We start from the raw sequence: 18,690 nt of genomic DNA, 5'->3' as shown, positions 1-18,690 counted from the left end.
TTTTTGGACTTTCCCTGATTACATGGCAACAGCTGTTTCTATGGGAGGGGGGGTCATAAACAGCCATAGCATTTGATTACAAACAGTTCAAAGAAAAGGTCGTAAAACAGTTCAAAGAAAAGATCCCTGGAGCTTGGCCTGGTCCTGCTTCCTCTCCACTTTGTAGATCTCGGGTCAAGACAAAATATTTCTGTGAACTCAATGTAACACCATTTTTTGTGATGACTTAGATACGATTATTCTGACACATCCCACGCTTTGCATTGGACTTGGTGATGTATGGCTTAGATGCAGCCGTTCGGCCATGGAAATCCATTCCATGGAGCTCTCTGCGTACTGTACGTGGGCTAATTGGAAGGTGACATGAAGTTTGGAGCTCTGTAGCAACTGACTGTGCAGAAAGTCTTTGCACTATGCTGACCTCTCTGTCAGTTTACCTGGCCTACCACTTGGTGGCTGAGTTGCTGTTGTTCCCAAACATTTACTTTTCTTATAATAACGTTGGAATATTTAGGAGCGAGGAAATTTCAGGACTGGATTTGTTGCACAGGTGGCATCCTATGACAGTTCCACGCTGGAAATCACTGAAAGTGGCCCATTCTTTCCCAAATGTTTGTAGAAACAGTCTCCATGCTTAAGTGCTTGATTTGATACACCGGGCCAAGTGATTAGTGATTCTCATCATTTGGATGGGTGGCCAAATACTTTTGTAGAAGCATACTTGGCACGATTTAAGCGAAAAGGACGCGACACAGAGGGGTTGGTAAATGGAGGTTCCACCGTAATGACCATGACTCACCAGGTTATGTTGCTAATATACGAGGAGGCAACAATCCAAAGAAAGGAAATACTTTCATGTAGGACTTTTCTGGGAAGTCACATGGTGTTTATGTCTATTTATTGCATACTAATGAAGCAGAATCAGCTGCAAAAAAAAAAAAAAGTCCACTAAGCGTCTCCTTTTTAAACTGGGACTTGACTGACAGACGACCTTATCAGCCCACAGCGGGGCCTCATTTGCCTGCTGGAAAATATGTGAGAGCTCACATGGTCTCTTCTGACCTCTGCTGCTCTTTTCCCTGCTCGCTGTCCATCACGACTCCACGCCATTAAGTCAATCATCTACGTGTGTAGCGCCTGATCAAAAAATGTCACTGCTGACATAATAGGTGTTGTCTTGATTTAGTGACTAGTACACGGCCATAGCTCAGTGTGACGCCGCTATGATACACCGCATTAGTATCTTTTAAACTGCTCAAAACAACAACTTGATTGGGTGTTGAAAAAAACAACTTACTGGGACGTTGTTGACTTTAAAAGACAAGGACGTAGCACGCGTCATTTACACCAGCGTTACTTTATTGTCCCAAATATAAGACGACCCTGAGGAAAAGACCCGTTTTTGGAAGACAAAGTCATCATATTTCATGAATAAACTGTTCTATTTGATTACAGCTTCATTGATTACCATTATCTTAAAATTAGCACTGGTAATATTAACTCCTCTGTTGCTTAAGGCCCCTTCTACACTAAACCGGCTAAGGTTATCCAGGGTAAATCCCACCTAACCTTATCCCTTATGACTGGCACACCTTGCACAACACCACAGTAACACCAGCACCTCCAAGCAGACTCAAGTCCGGGAGACTTCCGGAATTCAGCGCCTCTCCCGAAAACCTCCTGGAAGAAATTTCCTCCCGAAAATCTCCCGGGATTCAGCCGGACCTGGAGGCCACGCCCCCTCCAGCTCCATGCGGACTTGAGTGGGGACAGCGGCGACAGTCTGTTTTCACGTCCGCTTTCCCACGATGTAAACAGCGTGCCTGCCAATCACGTTATAACTGTAGAATGATCGAGGGCGAGTTCTTGGTTTCTTATGTGGATTTATTGTTAGGCAGTTTCATTAACGTCCTCCCAGCGCGGTAACAAGACACAACAACAGCAGTCACGTTTTCGTCTACCGTAAAGCAGTTCGTCTGCCGTAAACAGCAATGTTGTGACACTCTTAAACAGAACGATACTGCCATCTACTGGATAGCCTCCGGTACACTGAAATTCAAGTATTTATTTTATTTATATGTATAATAAATATATATATATATATATATATATATATATATATATATATATATATATATATATATATATATATATATATATATATATATATATATATATATATATACACACTACCGTTCAAAAGTTTGGGGTCACCCAAACAATTTAGTGGAATAGCCTTCATTTCTAAGAACAAGAATAGACTGTCGAGTTTCAGATGAAAGTTCTCTTTTTCTGGCCATTTTGAGCGTTTAATTGACCCCACAAATGTGATGCTCCAGAAACTCAATCTGCTCAAACGAAGGTCAGTTTTGTAGCTTCTGTAACGAGCTAAACTGTTTTCAGATGTGTGAACATGTGATCATCAATTAGCCTTCTGAGCCAATGAGCAAACACATTGTACCATTAGAACACTGGAGTGATAGTTGCTGGAAATGGGCCTCTATACACCTATGTAGATATTGCACCAAAAACCAGACATTTGCAGCTAGAATAGTCATTTACCACATTAGCAATGTATAGAGTGTATTTCTTTAAAGTTAAGACTAGTTTAAAGTTATCTTCATTGAAAAGTACAGTGTTTTTCCTTCAAAAATAAGGACATTTCAATGTGACCCCAAACTTTTGAACGGTAGTGTAAGTCATCATATTTCATGAATAATCCGTCTTATTTGATTACAGCTTCATTGATTACCATTATCTTAAAATTAGCACTGGTAATATTAACCCCTCTGTTGCTTAAGGCCCCTTCTACACTAAACCGGCTAAGGTTATCCAGGGTAAATCCCACCTGACCGTATCCCCCCCTAATATCGATTATGGCTTTTCATAATCATAAAAATGGCATAATCAAAAAAAGAACAAACATTAATGGGCCGTGCAGCGTGCATGCACATTTCTGAGGACCAAATAAGTGAAAAAAGACCAGTTCTACTCCCAGCTGAAACAAGACCGTAGCCACGTGTACATGGACAACAATTATTTCATCTGATCATCATTCGCATTAGAATGTTACCGTGTACATGGACCCTGAAAAAAATGATCTAAATATGACGTGACTTTTCATGAATCACACCTTGAATGGGAATACTTTACTTTGACATGCGCAGAACCTCACATAAACAGAAAGGTGTGTCGTCATTTGTGCATTTGTGCTATGGCGCCATCTTCTGGACGAGTTTGCTCACTGCGGGTGCTGACTAAGCAGAGACTTCCACATGTGCATTTCTGCTTGTCCGACATTATCACAGTATTTATTTATCATTTTTTCCTTCTGTTCACTACTTTTGTTTTACCTCTCTTTTTGAAATGGAGCTGTCTGTGCTTTTCATGTTGTAATTATGCACGGGTTGCGGCACGCTTTATGTTACGACATTCTGTGTATGTGTTTGAGGCTAGCAGCTAGCACTTGGAGTAGCTGTAATGACGTGAAGGAAACAGCTCGTTAAGACGACAACTGGATCCCTTCTTTTATTGTTACATCCACACATGACACTCCAGACCATACTTTTCTTTTTGCTAGTCTCATTTCATAATTATACATTTATTTTAATGTTTTAATTATTTTGCTCATTTCCTTTTTTCTATGTTTGAAACCCAATTTTTCGTGTACTTTGTGTGATTTTGTCCTTTTTTTTGTCTGTTTTATTAACTTGACTATATTATTCCCGCCACTACTTTGATATATTTCAGAGTTTGAAAGAAACACGTAACTCGGTCTTGTATTATTCATGCTAGGGCACATGTTATTATTTGAAACACACAACTTTTTACATTTTAGCAGACATATTAGGTCTAAGATCGGTATCGCCAATACCAGCCTGAATTCTACCCGGTATCGGATCGGAAAGAAAATCATTGCTTAACGTATTGCTGCTATAACAATCTACAAGGTTAATACAGTTCCCTTTTTCCCCCCTCCATTTTTCTGCTTTCTTTTGTATTTCAAGTTATCATTACATATATGTATTGCTGCATTTGAAACAATTGTATTGTTGTTTAATAGAGGTCATTATTGTTATTATTCATTATCAATAGTGCTATTTCTATTGGTATTTGTATTGATCCATTTGTAGTGTAATAATGTTCATTGTCATTTTTGTGTTATTAATATTTACTTCACTAACTGCTTCTTTGCTATCGCTTTTACTATCATATTTGTACATATCCTATTTGCTGATGTTGTTCTATTGTTGTTGTTGTCTCTCTGTCTTACCCTCCTGCTCCGGTCCGGCTGCGTCAAATAATAATATGAATCCATTTAATAAAGTCAAATACAAATACGGCAACAAGAGGAGTATCCCACACTTCTCTTTTGTAAAGTAAATGTGCACAGTGGATATAGATCATCTGTGCCGTGAGATACAGTCTGGTGTGCCGATGGGAGATTACCTAATTTCACCTATTTGGGTTAAAAATATTATTTACAAAGCAGTAATTATAGTCTGCAAATGATGTGTTGTAGTTGAGTGTCGGTGCTGTCTAGAGCTCGGCAGAGTAACCGTGTAATACTCTTCCATATCAGTAGGTGGCAGCAGGTAGCGTGCAGGTAAAAAGCATACTTGCCAACCCTCCCGTTTTTAGCGGGAGAATCCCGGTATTCAGCGCCTCTCCCGACAACCTCCCGGCAGAGATTTTCTCCCGACAAACTCCCGGTATTCAGCCGGAGCTGGAGGCCACGCCCCCTCCAGCTCAATGCGGACCTGAGACTGAGTGGGGACAGCCTGTTCTCACGTCCGCTTTCCCACAATATAAACAGCTTGCCTGCCCAATGAACGGAGAAGTTAAACAGGACAATGCTGCCATCTAATGGATAGCCAACGGCACACTGAAATTTAAGTATTTTTTTTTTCTATGTAAATAAAATATATATATATATATATATATATATATATATATATATATATATATATATATATATATATATATATATATATATACATATATAGCTAGAATTCACTGAAAGTCAAGTATTTCATACATATATATATATATATATATATATATATATATATATATATATATATATATATATATACATATAAATATATATATATATATATATATATATACATATATATATATATATATATATATATATATATATATATATATATATATATATATATATAGCTAGAATTCACTGAAAGTCAAGTATTTCATACATATATATATATATATATATATATATATATATATATATATATATATATATATATATACATACATATAAATATATATATATATATATATATATATATATATATATATATATATATATACATATAAATATATATATATATATATATATATATATATATATATATATATATATATATATATATATATATATATATATATATATATATATATATATATATATATATATATATATATATATATATATATATATATATATATATATATATATATATATATATATACACCCCGCCCCCCACCTCCCGATATTGGAGGTCTCAAGGTTGTCAAGTATGGTAAAAAGGTATCTAATGCTTAAACCAAAAATAAACAAAATGTGAGTGCCCCTAAGAAAAGGCATTGAAGCTTAGGGAAGGCTACGCAGAACGAAACTAAAACTGAACTGGCTACAAAGTCAACAAAAACAGAATGCTGGACGACAGCAAAGACTTACTGTGGAGCAAAGACGGCGTCCACAAAGTACATCCGAACATGACATGACAATCAACAATGTCCCCACAAAGAAGGATAAAAACAACTGAAATATTCTTGATTGCTAAAACTAAGTAGATGCGGGAAATATCGCTCAAAGGAAGGCATGAAACTGCTACAGGAAAATACCGAAAAAAGAGAAAAAGACACCAAAATAGGAGCGCAAGACAAGAACTAAAACACTACACACAGGAAAACAGCAAAAAAGTCCAAATAAGTCAGGGTGTGATGTGACAGGTGGTGACAGTACACCTACTTTGAGACAAGAGCTATAGTGATGCATGCTTGCTTATGCTTTAAAGTCATATCCAACAATTGCGACAACGACTTTTTACCGTCAACTGAGTTTCCTTTTTTAATGATTTCTGCTGGTGGTGTGCCTCCGCATTTTATCAACGCAAAACTCAATGCCTTGGCTCAAAAAAGGTTGAAAAACACTGATCTACATCAACAACAGGACTAAATAGCTGGACAGGACAACAACAAAAAAATTAAATAAAATCAATATTACTATTGCACATCATGATATGCTCATTCTTCTCTCATCTCTCCGAGTGTGTTGCTTTTAAAGACCACCAAATTACCGTTTATTTGAGTCAGAGGAAGCTGTCTGGAAATATGAAGGAGGCTCTCGTGTCATTCCATTTGTCTCCCCGGACCGCCTCCCCCGCCATGACGGCTTGTCGCTGTGATCTGTGGCAGAAGCCTCATCCTCAGAGTTGCATCTCCACTTCAAAGTGTGAACGCAATGACCCGCTGGAGTGCAGGAGGATTACCCTTGCAGGCACTGAGCTTTTCTTCCGCCAGCCCTGCTTTTACTGGAGACCTGCTTGCTGCTAACACTTCTTTTGCACCTCTAACCCTGCCTGAGGACACGCTCTCATCATCTCGCTGCTCGTCTGCCGCCATGTCGGTGCCTGAGGACCACACCTGGTGCTGACTGGGGAGAGGGCGGAGCCTGGGGGGGCAGGACATGAGGGGTGTGACTAGGGTCACATGGTCTTTGCACGCAACTGTAAAGTATATGCACTGGCAGACCACAACTAACAATGTCTTTGTCACACTGCATGTTGCACTCCAGTCCTGTAGGTGGCAGTAGTGTCCATTTCAAACTGGTTCTTAACTGCATGTTGCACTCCAGTCCTGTCGGTGGCAGAACATTTGTGCAAAATTACGATAAAAGTTGGAATTTTACTGAATAACAGTCGCCATTTTACAAGAAAGGCTTCAAATGTTGGCAAATTTTATGAAAAAAAGTCGTAATTTTTACTTGACAAAAGTCACAATTTTATAAGAAAGCTTTACAATTTTGGCAATATTATAATAATAATCCGAATTTTACTTGGCGTGATGATGACAAAAGTCATCATTTTACTCCAAAAAAAAAAATCACTATTTTACAAGAACAACAACAAAAAATGGCAATATTGTGATAAAAGTCAGAATTTGATATGACAAATGTCAACATTTTGCATTAAAAAGTAATAATTGTACATAAAAACAATCACAATTTTAGGAGAAAATATTGCAATATTACATAAACAGAAAGAATATGAGAAATTGTTCCCAATTTTATTAGAAAAAGAGTCGATACATTTTGAGAAAAAGACTGCTTTTATTTTTATTTATTGTTTTTTAAATTGTTTTTTAATCTTCATTATTTACTTCAAGTTATTACAGTATGTCTCTATATACATATTATTTTTTTTGTACATTTTGGCCAAATGGGGCGCATTTTAATTTCTTACACACACTTGTTATTTCATATGTTGATCAGAGGGGGATCACTTTTGAAACCGACAGACAGTAAATTTGAAAAAATCCCTCCTTTTTGCGACCACCCATGTCAAAAAGGAACCGGTGCAACTGGTAAGTGCACATGCAGGGAACATAGAAACAGGAAAACAATCGTCGAGCCCTGACTGGAGGGCGAGGCAGGCATAAATAGCAGCCAGCTGACTGACAACAGGTGTGGCCAGGTGAGGGGAAATAGCGCTCAGGGAGACAAGCAGGAAAAGGAACCAAACATACAGGAAATATGCACAAACCAAGGAAACACAACCAGACGGGAAGTGATAGATGACAGGTTCAAACACCGATGACATCTATTAAACAGACAAGAAGCAAGGAATTAAACAGAGACAGGATTCAATTTGGCTCATGAGGAGAAACGTCTGGGCTGTACCCTTGTACAGTCTTCCACCACGCTCTGCCGAAATGGTTGCACGCCTCCTCTTTTATTTGGACTTTCCCTGATTACATGGCAAGAGCTGTTTCTAAGGGGAGAGAGGGTCGTAAAAGGCTGTTGCACTCGGTGACAAAACAGTTCAAAGAAAAGATGCCTGGAGCTTGCGTCAGGTCCTGCTTCCTCTCCGCTTTGTAGATCTCGGGTCAAAACAAGATCTTCCTGTGGATCACAATAGATCAAAGAAACCGACACCTTCATGTGGCTTCCCATCCTACACAGTGGAGTTTTACAAGCCTTTTGCTTGGTAAGATCAAAGACAGCTTTTGTCTGCTCGCCGGGAACTAATGGGAACTGAAGGTTTTGTGATAACTTACATACAATTATTCTGACAATAGATCGTCACAAATTCTCCTAGAAAAAATTTTTTACACATGCAAAACAACAAGTGTGGCCACCACCCAAAAAATACTTTGAGTCAGAGGTTTTCCTCCTGTCACTCACCCGTGACCTTATAAAAAGTCTGAAATGACCAGGAATGATGCACATTTTAAGCCAATGGTGATCAATGCAGGAGGTTATCAAACTACCGAGCAGCTAAGAAATGCCTCATGCATATTTGTTATGATGGGAATATGTCACATGTCACATATGTGTATGATGGAGACATGTCACATGTCACATATGTGTATGATGGAGACATGTCACATGCTCATCCTACACATTTCTGCTTAACTATGCATACGTCAACATCTCCCTTCACAGTCCGGAATAGACCACATTCCTGCTACAATCCTCTCCGAGATGCATTTCACTTTTTCTTGCCAATGCACCACACGTGTCCACACTGTCAGGTTCAAACACTGATGACATTTATTAAACAAGACAAGAAGCAAGGAATCAAACAAAGACCGCATTCAATTTGGCTCAATTGAGGAGAAACGTCTGGGCTGTACTCTTTTACAGACAAAGATTGTACGCCTCCTCTTTTATTTGGACTTTCCCCGTGTCACATCGCGGTCGCATCTTTATGCGGGGTCGTTCTCCCAGGGATGCAGAACGGACAACTCCGGACGACAGCGTGTGCTAGGAAATGATGTGTTTATCATAAATCATCCAACTTACAAAATAGGCAAACAACAAAGGCAAGCGTGCCTAACACACTGGAAACTAAGGCAAACCTAGAAGCTAACACTTAGCATAAACTAGAGAGAAGGCAAAACTTACGTTGACAGGTTGCATGAAGCAAACAATGACGCCAGACTGAGCGTGGCGAGCAAGGTGACTAAATAGCTCTCTGATTAGTGGTTGACAGCAGCTGAGCGTGGGACCACTAACCAGAGGCAGGTGAACCCAATTAATCCCCTATGGTGACCAACATAAACCCAGGAGTGCACAAACAGGAACTCAGGGAGCCCAAAACTAACAGAACATAACAAAACATGATCCGGACCACGGATCATGACACCCTGATTACATGGCAACAGCTGTTTCTAAGGGAGGGGGGGTCGTAAACAGCCATTACAAAGCAGTTCAAAGAAAAGGTCGTAAAACAGTTCAAAGAAGAGGTGCCTGGAGCTTGGGCAGGTCCTGCTTTCCCTTTGCTTTGTAGATCTCGGGTCCAGACAAAATCTTCCTGTGGATTACAATACATCAAAGAAACAGAACACCTTCATGTTGCTTCCCATCCTACACGGTGGAGTTTTACACGCCTTCTTCTTGGTAGGATCAAAGACAGCTTTTGTCTGAACTCAATGTAACACAAAGTTTTGTGCTAACTTAGATACAATTATTCTGACGTCTCCATGTACCGTGTTGCGTCTGCTCTTTGATAGCATCTCTTCTTGCAAACCCTCACCGCCTGTTTCAACGCTGGCGTTTGGATATTTGATTGTGCACGTTTTGGGGTCTTTGCTGTTTATTAACATGGTGTTCACTGCCTCTGTGTCACTTAGACGAGCAGAGGTGTGTCCCAGTAAAAGACGGGCACATCAACTGAAGCCATGCAGCTCGGGTACGATTTCCTCATATTCCGTGTTCTACTTCCATGGCTGCCCCAAAGCCTAAAAGACTTCATAAATTATCTTCTTATTTGGGTCAAACCTCTGTTAGGAAGCGTGTGGATGATTTAGAGCCTACGCTAACCGCTGTGTGCGTGTGTGTGTGTGTGTGTGTGTGTGTGTGTGTGTGTGTGTGTGTGTGTGTGTGTGTGTGTGTGTGTGTGTGTGTGTGTGTGTGTGTGTGTGTGTGTGTGTGTGTGTGTGTGTGTGTGTGTGTGTGTGTGTGTGTGTGTGTGTGTGTGTTCTTGTATTGCTACCCTTCTTGAGACGTCAACAAGGAAAAGTATCTTCCTTGTGAGGACCGGTGAACAAGTTAGGACATAAATCATGGTCCCAATACGGAAAACCATTGCGTCTAATAGAGAATGTCTCAATTGTGGTGAAATCTATCAAATTTAGGGTGGTCCCAAAAAGGAGGGATTTTTCACATTGACTGTTTGTCGGTTTTAAAAGTGCTCCCCCTCTGGTCAACATATGAAATAACAAGTGCGTGTAAGAAATTGAAATGCGCCCCCTTTGGCCAAAATGTACAAAAAAAAAAATGTATATAGACACATACTGTAATAACTTGAAGTCAATAATGAAGATTAAAAAACAATTTAAAAAAAAAAACTAACAAATAAAAGCAGTCTTTTTCTCACAATGTGTCGACTTTTTTCTTATAAAGTTGGGAACAATTTCTTATATTCTTTCCGTTTTTGTAATATTGCAATATTTTCTCATAAAATTATGACTTTTTTTGTACAATTATTACTTTTTAATGCAAAATGGTGACATTTGTCATATCAAATTCTTACTTTTATCGCAATATTGCCATTTTTTCTGTTGAAAAATAGTGAATTTTTTTGAGTAAAATGGTGACTTTTGTCATAATTTTGCCTAGTAAAATTCCGATTAGTATTATAAAATTGGCTACATTATAAAGTTTACTTATAAAACTGTGACTTTTGTCGAGTAAAATTACGACTCTTTTCATAAAATTGCCAACATTTGAAGCTTTTCTTGTAAAATTGCGACTGTTATTGAGTAAAATTCCAACTTCTATCATAATATTGCACAAATGTTCAGTTTTTCTTGTAAAATTTTTACTCCCGTCGAGTAAAATGACGACTTTTATTATAATACTGCCAAAATTCTAAGTTTTTCTTGTGTAATTTTGACCTTTTTCCTGTGAAGTTCCAACTCATTTTTCACAACAAGCTTCTTTATATTTGCATAGTATGTATATATTATTAATGTTGTAAATACACTTCTTTATACATCTAGAAAGGGTGGTCCTAAAGAGGAAGGCATTTTTCTCAGGTCTCAAGAAGGTAACAAATACAGAAATGTGTGTGTGTGTGCGTGTGTGTGTGTGTGTGTGTGTGTGTGTGTGTGTGTGTGTGTGTGTGTGTGTGTGTTCTTGTATTGCTACCCTTCTTGAGACGTCAACAAGGAAAAGTTTCTTCCTTGTGAGGACCGGTGAACAAGTTAGGACATAAATCATGGTCCCAATACGGAAAACCATTGCATCTAATTTGTGGTGAAAGCTATCACAATGAGGGTGGTCCCAAAAAAAGAGGGATTTTTTCAAATTGACTGTCTGTAGGTTTTAAAAGTGCTCCCCCTCTGGTCAACATATGAAATAACAAGTGTGTGTAAGAAATTGAAATGCGCCCCATTTGGCCAAAATGTACAAAACAAATTATATGTATATAGAGACATACTGTAATAACTTGAAGTAAATAATGAAGATTAAAAAACAATTAAAAAAACAATAAATAAAAATAAAAGCAGTCTTTTTCTGAAAATGTATCAACTCTTTTTCTAATAAAATTGGGAACAATTTCTCATATTCTTTCTGTTTATGTAATATTGCAATATTTTGTCCTAAAATTGTGATTGTTTTTATGTACAATTATTACTTTTTAATGCAAAATGTTGACATTTGTCATATCAAATTCTGAGTTTTATCCCAATATTGCCATTTTTTTTGAGTGTCTGTCTCTTTTAAAAGTGCTCCCCCTCTGGTCAACATATGAAATAACAAGTGTGTGTAAGAAATTGAAATGCGCCCCTTTTGGTCAAAATTAATTTAATAAATAAAATAAATATGTACATAGAGACATACTGTAATAACTTGAAGTACATAATGAAGATTAAAAACATTTAGAAAAAAAATTATCAAATCAAATCAGTTGTAAAATAAAATAATTACTAAAAGCAGTCTTTTTCTCACAATGTGTCGACTTTTTTCTTATAAAGTTGGGAAAATGTTCACATAGTATTTTGGTTTCCTTAATATTGCAATGTTTTCTCATAAAATTATTACTTTTTTATGTACAATTGTTGCTTTTTAATGCAAAATGGTGACATTTGTCATATAAAATTCTGACTTTTATCACAATATTGCCTTATTTTTGTTGTTCTTGTAAAATAGTGAAATTTTTTAAGTAAAATGATGTCTTCTGTCATAATTTTGCCTCGTAAAATTCCGATTAGTATTATAAAATTGCCTACATTTTAAAGTTTTCTTATAAAATGTTGACTTTTCTCGAGTAAAATTACGACTGTTTTCATAAAATCGCCAACATTTGAAGCTTTTCTTGTAAAACTGCGACTGTTATTGAGTAAAATTCCAACTTTTATCATAATATTGCACAAATGTTCAGTTTTTCTTGTAAAATGTTTACTCCCGTCGAGTAAAATGACAACTTTTATTATAATACTGCCAAAATTCTAAGTTTTTCTTGTGTAATTTTGACCTTTTTCCTGTGAAGTTCCAACTCATTTTTCACAACAAGCTTCTTTATATTTGCATAGTATGTATATATTATTAATGTTGTAAATACACTTCTTTATACATCTAGAAAGGGTGGTCCTAAAGAGGGAGGCATTTTTCTCAGGTCTCAAGAAGGTAACAAATACAGAAATGTGTGTGTGTGTGTGTGTGTGTTTGTGTGTGTGTGTGTGTGTGTGTTCTTGTATTGCTACCCTTCTTGAGACGTCAACAAGGAAAAGTTTCTTCCTTGTGAGGACCGGTGAACAAGTTAGGACATAAATCATGGTCCCAATACGGAAAACCATTGCATCTAATTTGTGGTGAAAGCTATCACAATGAGGGTGGTCCCAAAAAGGAGGGATTTTTTTCAAATTTACTGTCTGTAGGTTTTAAAAGTGCTCCCCCTCTGGTCAACATATGAAATAACAAGTGTGTGTAAGAAATTGAAATGCGCCCCATTTGGCCAAAATGTACAAAACAAATTATATGTATATAGAGACATACTGTAATAACTTGAAGTAAATAATGAAGATTAAAAAACTATTAAAAAAACAATAAATAAAAATAAAAGCAGTCTTTTTCTGAAAATGTATCAACTCTTTTTCTAATAAAATTGGGAACAATTTCTCATATTCTTTCTGTTTATGTAATATTGCAATATTTTCTCCTAAAATTGTGATTGTTTTTATGTACAATTATTACTTTTTAATGCAAAATGTTGACATTTGTCATATCAAATTCTGAGTTTTATCACAATATTGCCATTTTTTTGAGTGTCTGTCTCTTTTAAAAGTGCTCCCCCTCTGGTCAACATATGAAATAACAAGTGTGTGTAAAAAATTAAAATGCGCCCCTTTTGGTCAAAATTAATTTAATAAATAAAATAAATATGTACATAGGGACATACTGTAATAACTTGAAATACATAATGAAGATTAAAAACAATTACAAAAAAAATTATCAAATCAAATCAGTTGTAAAATAAAATAATTACTAAAAGCAGTCTTTTTCTCACAATGTGTCGACTTTTTTCTTATAAAGTTGGGAAAATGTTCTCATAATATTTTGGTTTTCTTAATATTGCAATGTTTTCTCATAAAATTATGACTTTTTTATGTACAATTGTTACTTTTAATGCAAAATGGTGACATTTGTCATATCAAATTCTTACTTTTATCCCAATATTGCCATTTTTTTGTTGTTCTTGTAAAATAGTGAAATTTTTTGAGTAAAATGATGACTTTTGTCATAATTTTGCCTCGTAAAATTCCGATTAGCATTATAAAATTGCCTAATTTTTTAAGTTTTCTTATAAAATTTTGACTTTTCTCGAGTAAAATTACGACTCTTTTCATAAAATCGCCAACATTTGAAGCTTTTCTTGTAAAACTGCGACTGTTATTGAGTAAAATTCCAACTTTTATCATAATATTGCACAAATGTTCAGTTTTTCTTGGAAAATTTTTACTCCCGTCGAGTAAAATGACAACTTTTATTATAATACTGCCAAAATTCTAAGTTTTTCTTGTGTAATTTTGACCTTTTTCCTGTGAAGTTCCAACTCATTTTTCACAACAAGCTTGTTTATATTTGCATAGTATGTATATATTATTAATGTTGTAAATACACTTCTTTATACATCTAGAAAGGGTGGTCCTAAAGAGGGAGGCATTTTTCTCAGGTCTCAAGAAGGTAACAAATACAGAAATGTGTGTGTGTGTGTGTGTGTGTGTGTGTGTGTGTGTGTGTGTGTGTGTGTGTGTGTGTGTGTGTGTGTGTGTGTGTGTGTGTGTGTGTGTGTGTGTGTGTGTTCTTGTATTGCTACCCTTCTTGAGACGTCAACAAGGAAAAGTTTCTTCCTTGTGAGGACCGGTGAACAAGTTAGGACATAAATCATGGTCCCAATACGGAAAACCATTGCGTCTAATAGAGAATGTCTCAATTGTGGTGAAATCTATCAAATTTAGGGTGGTCCCAAAAAGGAGGGATTTTTCACATTGACTGTTTGTCGGTTTTAAAAGTGCTCCCCCTCTGGTCAACATATGAAATAACAAGTGCGTGTAAGAAATTGAAATGCGCCCCCTTTGGCCAAAATGTAAAAAAAAAAAAATGTATATAGACACATACTGTAATAACTTGAAGTCAATAATGAAGATTGAAAAACAATTTAAAAAAATAAAATACAAATAAAAGCAGTCTTTTTCTCACAATGTGTCGACTTTTTTCTTATAAAGTTGGGAACAATTTCTTATATTCTTTCTGTTTTTGTAATATTGCAATGTTTTCTCGTAAAATTATTACTTTTTTTGTACAATTATTACTTTTTAATGCAAAACGGTGACATTTGTCATATCAAATTCTTACTTTTATCGCAATATTGCCATTTTTTCTGTTGTTCTTGTAAAATAGTGAATTTTTTTGAGTAAAATGGTGACTTTTGTCATAATTTTGCCTAGTAAAATTCCGATTAGTATTATAAAATTGGCTACATTTTAAAGTTTACTTATAAAATTGTGACTTTTGTCGAGTAAAATTACGACTCTTTTCATAAAATTGCCAACATTTGAAGCTTTTCTTGTAAAATTGCGACTGTTATTGAGTAAAATTCCAACTTTTATCATAATATTGCACAAATGTTCAGTTTTTCTCGTCAAATTTTGACTCGCGTTGAGTAAAATTATGGTTTTTATTATCCTGTGAAATTCCAACTAATTTTTCACAAAAAGCTTTTCTATATGTGCATAGTATGTATATATTATTCATGTTGTAAATACACTTCTTTATATATCTAGAAAGGGAGGCATTTTTCTCAGATCTCAAGTAGGTAACAAATACAAGAGTGTGTGTGTGTGCGTGCGTGCGTGTGTGTGTGTGTGTGTGTGTGTGTGTGTGTGTGTGTGTGTGTGTGTGTGTGTGTGTGTGTGTGTGTGTGTGTGTGTGTGTGCGTGTGCGTGTGCGTGTGCGTGTGTGTGTGTGTGTGTGTGTGTGTGTGTGTGTGTGTGTGTGTGTGTGTGTGTGTGTGTGTGTGTGTGTACCATATGGATAGCGGTTATGGATTGCGGCGTGTGTGTTGACACGCGTCGCTAAGTTGCCCTTAAATTCCCATGACGTCTGACCGACCATGTGGTTGTGGTTTTACGCTACCAAAACAGTTTCAACTCGGACTTGTAATTTGAATGCACTTTTTTTTCTCCTGGGTTTCCATGCAAGACTATATTTTTGCGATCATCGTAAGATTAGATGGCTTTGAAAAAGATGCAGGATGCAGCTGCACCGCCTGCATGCTTATTTGTACGCGTTGACAAATTATTTGTGAGGGTAACCAAGCACAGAAGACTTCTACACATTAAAATAGATCAATTTAGCAGATTTGGTGCAATTTGACTTTAGAGCTAAACAACCCATTTTTTGTCAGTTGTCATTACTGAGCAGCCAGGACATATTTGTGTGTTTTACTGCTTTTTTGCTAAGCTACGTAACAATGTAATTTTTTATGGTCGTCACTGGTATACTTCTGTGAGGACGTCATCAACACAAAATAAACCGAATAAGCCAAACACTTTTGGAGTTAATTTTGTAGGTTTTTTTGTGAACGAGACGAGCTGAAGTTTATCTAAATAAATTGAGGCAAAATATTCTCTAAAAGATGCAATTTTCATTCTTTTGCACTTTTACTCTGTCACACCACCCATGCCTTATGTTGAGTTTCCTGTCTTGCGCTCTTATTTTGTGTTTTTTCACTTCCTGTTTCCCCCTTTCCTGCAGCAGCTTCACGCCTTCACCCTCACCTGTTTGCTGTTTGTAATTAGCACTATTTAAGTGGAGCTTTGGTTTGTGGGGACATTACCCACTGGTGACCATAGACCATCCTTTCCATGCTGAGCTCTAGTACGTACGCACTTTCTGGTAAGTGTTTTTGCTGTGTTCCAGCATTTTGTTTTGTTTCCTTCATAGCACTTCCCTGTTGCTCTCGCTTTTTCTTTGTTTAATCAATAAATACTTTTTTTTTACTGCACGCTGCCTCCATGTTTGTCTGCATTTTTAAAGTCACTACAACCTTTGTCGTCTTCCACGACGCAACTTTAACATTCACTCTTTAATCCAAGTCAGCAGTACCTCAATTTGGTTCCGTGGCGGAGCTCTTAACTCAAAATGCTTGTATCTCAAATCTACGTCTCCCATCGGAATGAATTGAAATCTTGGCCCCTGCGTAAAATCACATAACATTACAATTTTAAAATGTAACATGCCTCTTTGAAAAGAAAAACTACCCTATTTTTGGGACCATAGGGTGCACCAGATGATATGGCGCATTAAACATGTCATATTATGATTATTTTCTAAAAGTAAAAGACTTCCTTGTGGTCTACATAACATGTAATGGTGGTTCTTTGCTCAAAATGTTGCATAGATGATGTTTTACACAGCATCTTCAGGTCTTATTTACGTGCCTCCACTTCGACAGCGTCATCTTTGTTGTAGCGGTGTAGCGTGCAAGGACGGGAGTGGAAGAAGTGTCAAAAGATGGCGCTAACTGTTTTAATGACATTCACACTTCACTTCAATCAATAACAAAGCAGCATCTGCTCATCCGTGGCTCACTAGTGCAACAACAACGCCCGAAATGTGTCCCGTGAAAAACCGTCCCACCGGAACTCTCTAATAACTAAAATTCCTTGGGTGAATAATGTAAACTCACTACACCGGTAGTTTTTAGTGCTTCCAAGCAGAGAGACAGCGTGTATCTCAAAACACTCGCCAGTTGGGTCACTCGTACTGCTGCCTGAGGCTGAACCAATCAGTAGCCTCAAAATTGAACATATTGTTGATGTTTGTAGGGCTGTCCAAAAAATTGTCGATTTTATAATTCACGATTCTTACTTGTAACGATTCTTCATCGATTAAAAAAAAATCTAAAATCGATTTCAAATTTATTTATTTTTTATTACATATTTATATATATATATATATATATATATATATATATATATATGAAATTAAAATTGATTTTAGATTTGTTTGTATTCGATTAAGAATTGTGATTTATTTGAAAATCGATTTTAATTCATTATATTCTATTATATTTTTCTATTTTATTTATATATATATATATATACCGGTGTATATATATATATATACATACATATATATATATATGTATGTATGTATATATATTAGTTGATGTAGATCAGGGGTCACCAACGCGGTGCCCGCGGGCACCAGGTAGCCCGTAAGGACCAGATGAGTAGCCCGCTGGCCTGTTCTAAAAATAGCTCAAATAGCAGCACTTACCAGTGAGCTGCCTCTATTTTTTGAATTGTATTTATTTACTAGCAAGCTGGTCTCGCTTTGCCCGATATTTTTAATTCTAAGAGAGACACAACTCAAATAGAATTTGAAAATCCAAGAAAATATTTTAAAGACTTGGTCTTCACTTGTTTAAATAAATTCATTATTTTTTTTACTTTGCTTCTTATAACTTTCAGAAAGACAATTTTAGAGAAAAAATACAACCTTAAAAATGATTTTAGGATTTTTAAACACATATACATTTTTACCTTTTAAATTTCTTCCTCTTCTTTCCTGACAATTTAAATCAATGTTCAAGTACATTTATTTTTTTTATTGTAAAGAATAATACATACATTTTAATTTAATTCTTCATTTTAGCTTCTGTTTTTTCGACGAAGAATATTTGTGAAATATTTCTTCAAACTTATTGTGATTAAAGTTCCAAAAAATTATTCTGGCAAATCTAGAAAATCTGTAGAATCAAATTTAAATCTTATTTCAAAGTCTTTTAATTTTTTTTTTAAATTTTTGTTCTGGAAAATCTAGAAGAAATAATGATTTGTCTTTGTTAGAAATATAGCTTGGTCCAATTTGTTATTCTAACAAAGTGTAGATTGGATTTTAACCTATTTAAAAAATGTCAT

General features: G+C 36.0%; 1 long non-coding RNA gene across 1 annotated transcript in view; it reads left to right on the top strand.

Moving 5' to 3' along the window:
* The first annotated feature begins 16,634 nt into the window (after nucleotides 1–16,634).
* LOC133631263 (uncharacterized) overlaps nucleotides 16,635–18,690 on the top strand; it is an 86,280-nt gene continuing 84,224 nt past the window's right edge. The window contains exon 1 of the long non-coding RNA XR_009821420.1: nucleotides 16,635–16,660. This is a non-coding gene — a long non-coding RNA (uncharacterized LOC133631263). The remainder of the gene's footprint in view (nucleotides 16,661–18,690) is intronic.

The sequence above is a fragment of the Entelurus aequoreus genome, linkage group LG16 (assembly GCF_033978785.1).
Source record: "Entelurus aequoreus isolate RoL-2023_Sb linkage group LG16, RoL_Eaeq_v1.1, whole genome shotgun sequence".
In the NCBI taxonomy this organism is placed as follows: domain Eukaryota; kingdom Metazoa; phylum Chordata; class Actinopteri; order Syngnathiformes; family Syngnathidae; genus Entelurus; species Entelurus aequoreus.
This window is presented reverse-complemented; position numbering and strand designations above follow the sequence as displayed.